This window comes from Sinocyclocheilus rhinocerous, unplaced genomic scaffold, assembly GCF_001515625.1.
Source record: "Sinocyclocheilus rhinocerous isolate Xijiao unplaced genomic scaffold, SAMN03320098_v1.1 scaffold352, whole genome shotgun sequence".
Classification (NCBI taxonomy): domain Eukaryota; kingdom Metazoa; phylum Chordata; class Actinopteri; order Cypriniformes; family Cyprinidae; genus Sinocyclocheilus; species Sinocyclocheilus rhinocerous.
The window spans coordinates 13,920-18,265 of record NW_015642448.1 but is presented as its reverse complement, the minus strand read 5'-3'; positions in this window follow the sequence as shown (position 1 = coordinate 18,265).

Genomic DNA, 4,346 nt, shown 5'->3' with positions numbered 1-4,346 from the left:
TTTCTTCATCAGAACAGATTTGGAGAAATTAGCATTACATCACTTGCTCACTAATGGATCCTCTGCAGTGAATGGGTGCCGTCAGAATGAGCGTCCAAACAGCTGATAAAAACATCACAATAATCCACAAGTAATCCATATGACTACAGTCCATCAGTTAACATGTGGTGAAGTGAAAAGCTGAGTGTTTGTAAAAAACAAATTACACCAATAAGATATTTTAGCGTTAAACTGTTGCTTCCAGCTAAAATACGAGTCCTCTATCCATAATATTGCTTTCTGCAGTGAAAAAGTCATCTAATCTGAATCAGGAGAGAAATATGCACAGATCAAGCACCGTTTACAAGCAAAAACAGTTCTAAACAAATATGGTTGTGGATTTTGATTTGAGAGAATGACAGAGAATGAGGTTTTTTTTTTTTGGTTTTTTTTTACTGGAGGAAGTGTTATTTTTATAGACTCTTATTTTGGCCAGAAGCAACAGTTTAAATTTAAAAGACGCCTTAATGATGGATTTGTTTCTTATAAACATGCAGCTTTTCACTTCACAAAATGGACTGGAGTGGTGTGGATTATTGTGATGTTTTCATCAGCTGTTTGGACTCTCATTCTGACGGCACCCATTCACTGCAGAGGATCCATTGGTGAGCAAGTGCAATGCTAAATTTCTCCAAATCTGTTCTGATGAAGAAAAAACTCAACTACATCTTGCATGGCTTGAGGGTGAGTACATTTTCAGAAAATTGTCTTTTTTGGGGGAATTATTCCTTTAATGTGGAGTCAGTCTTATACATTTTTGTACAGGTCTAAATTGTTTATTAAAGCAAAAAGACACAACCAGATGTCACAAGCTTTATAGCAGATTTAAAGCGGTAAGATAACCCTAGTTAACTGTGGTAAAATCACTCTATAATTATCTCATTGGTTTGTTGTTTATATAAAATGTTACAAAAGTAATATGTTAAAAACACTGATGTTGGATAAATAATTACATTAATAATACAAAATAAGTTATTTTTCAATCCCATTTCTATGGCTATTTGTTTCATAATGACGTTTAAAAGACTTCTCCGTGTATATATTTAAAGTCTTTTATTTTCATAAATGACAAAATTCACAATATCAAAATAGTGGAGGTAAAACATGTTTAAAACACGTGGTAGAAACATAAACTATAAAAGATTGTAGCTTATGTAAACATCAGTAGCATGCCCTTGGATTCACATTTTGCATGAAATCTCATTCATGTCACATTTCTATATTAACACTGACACAAACAATCAAGCCAGAAGCCCTTTATAAAAAGTCTAAAAAAAGATTTGTCTTCATTTGTAAACATCAAGTTCAAATACACTTAAAATCATTCTACAGTGTAAATATGCTTTCCATTGAGAAGAGTACAGTGTAAAGGACAAACAAAAGTAATAAATATCTCATCAAAACAACAAAGAAACAAAATCACAGCTCAGATATTGAATGGCATAGTCACTTACAGTAGCTTATAACTAAATGTTACAGTGCATCATGCAGAGGAGAGGTTTTGGTAGCAGTGTTTTTGGTAGCTCTCCTCTGAAGATTGACCTTGATTGATCGTGTTTTAGTCATTTACAGCTTTTGCATATCCGAAGCACCCTCTCAACTTACCAACAACAAGAAAAGCTCAACTGTAAGCTCATCACAGTTGAAGCAAGGCTCCTATTGCCATAGTGGTAGAAAAATGTCCTTGCAAATGCCAAGGGACAATGACATCAGCCTTTTATTTTGAAAGGTTTCCCAGGAGACACCGTGGGTTTGACTGCACTGACCTTAAGACTTCTAACCAAACAAACATGTACCATTATGACATTGGCTTGTGGTGTTTAGATAATCAAGAAGACTTCAGGATGAAGCATTGGTCGTTATGAAAAGTGATCAGCACGCTTGTAATGTACAGCACAGATGCGTCTGGTGTTTGCGTGTTTCTGTTACAACACTACTGCAGATGTTGTGATATACATGGATGAGAAAACATCGACCCACTGTTTGCATGGCAAGTTTCTACAGAGCGCAGACGTGATCGGCACCTTCTCCTCTCCAGTAAATCTGGAGCGGATCATCCCAGGAGAATCTGAAGATCTAATGGAGGAAAAAATGGGAATTAAGCTGAGATTGCATTATTTATCAGTGCACAGATGTTAAGTCTTTATGGGCCATTTTTATCCAAAATGGGCAAAAAGTTCATTAAATTAATTAATTTATTAAATAGAAATATTTAATAATATATATTGTTAATATTTATATTTAATAATATATTTATATTTTATTTTAACAATACATATTTTATTATAATGAAACATATTTTATTTTATGTAAATAAAGAAAAGAATATAATTATCAACCAAAAAAAAAAAAAGTGGATTTAATAAGTTGGCGCCCAATTAACATTTTTGTTTAGAAGTCGTGGGTTTAAAAGTCATAATACAAAAATACACCTTTTAATTATTGCAAAGTTGCATTTTAATTCAAGCCCAGGCAAGGTTTTAACTGCTAGTACCTTCCATTTAATGTGTATTTGTTAATAAATAATTGATGACTTATGAAGGATTGAGCAATTTGTACTTTTTTCGCAATATTTTGTATGTACCTTCAATTATCAAACTTTCCAAAAGAACAGCTTTGTAGGCACTTTGTTTGATTTATTCACATTTGCATGGGTTTACTTCTGTCAAATGCCATTAAGGTCACGTTCAAGTGAGGAGTCATGCATCACTGATACAATATGTACATTTCTGAAAACGAAATATGATGTCTTATACCATTTTTTAAGCATATTCAATTGTACTACCTTCTATTTACAGGTAATTTGATAGCGTACAAAGTACACATTATTATTGCTATTAATGCATTTAATCAATTTGATTCCAATATAATAGGTGTTACGTAGAAACAAAGCATTTCTGTACATATGTCAATATAAAAGTCCAATAATCGTATGTTCTTGAGCTCATTCTTACCTGTTGCTGTAGATCAGCAGAGCCTCGTCTCACCTACAGGTGTCGCTTTTTGACTAAAAACACCAGAAGCGTTACTTGAATTACTGTGCACACTATGTGGAAGCTTTTGATGATGTTTTCCCCGCCGCCGCCTCCTCGTCGTCCACCGTCGGAGCTTTTGTCGTTTGCAGCCCATCTCTTCTCCAGCTGGTCTCCGATCCAGCGCAGTCGGTGCGCAAACGGCAGCGGAGCGCATCCGTGGGCGCACACGGAATCTCCTAACGCGCCTAAAGTCTGCTCCACCGGCAGACAGCACATCGTCTCCTCTCGTGCGGGCTCTAGCTAATCTCCTTTCCCGCTGCAATCTTTGCTTAGACGTGGAGAATGGTGTTTTGTTCGGCTGTCGATGGAACAGTGTGTGTTTGTTTCTGTCGGCGCTATGATTTATTAAAGTGTCACATGGTTTAGGGTTTACATCACCATCTCCCCAAAGACAGCGGTAATGGTTAACTCTTCACTGTCCTGTTCTCTCGCATCACAGGCTTTTGTCTTTCCTGCAACAAGAGGGTGGTCGCGCAGACAGTCCTGAAATGAATTGCATCTGGAATGTGTTGCGTTGGTTGTGCTCATTCAGATGTGAGCAGATACTCTATTGATGAGATTTGGAAACATTTGTAAAAAACATTTGCTGCGTCTCAAACACATACCTAGACGGCATTGATGGTGCATTACAGAATACAGTGAAGTAAGAAAAACAGTAAACGTGTGGTAAAATAGAAAAGATTGCTTTTTATACAATTTATGGATAGTTGTTTTCTCATGCACGTGTATACATTTGATAATTTTTGTATTATACATGTGACTTTTTTGGACATCATAATAAGCACATGCACAATAGAACACAAAAGTGCATAAATGGACATTCTGTTCTATTCTATTCTACTCTAAAAGGTTCTTGAAGACACATAGCCTAGCTTTTTTTTATAAAAAATATTTTTTTTGTATACAAACTATTTTTAAAAGACTGAAATCACAAGTTTTAAAATGTCCTGATATTCTAAAAATGTAACAGATAAATAATACGCCTAATTACATAAATTAGGCATACTTTTTTCTTAAAATACAAAATATATAGATATTTAAATATATTTTTATATTTCACCTGCTACAGCTTCAACAACATTGCATTTTTTATTTTGTTGTAATTGTGCTTATATTTTTCCATGTCACAACCGTCAACTTTGTTCACACAAATTGTAACGATAAAATTTTGATTTTTTTTTTACATAATTTACCTAATTTCACCTAAATCCTATCAGAAGAAACAACAACAAATAGCTACTGCATTAAATAGCCTACATGAGACAAAATATA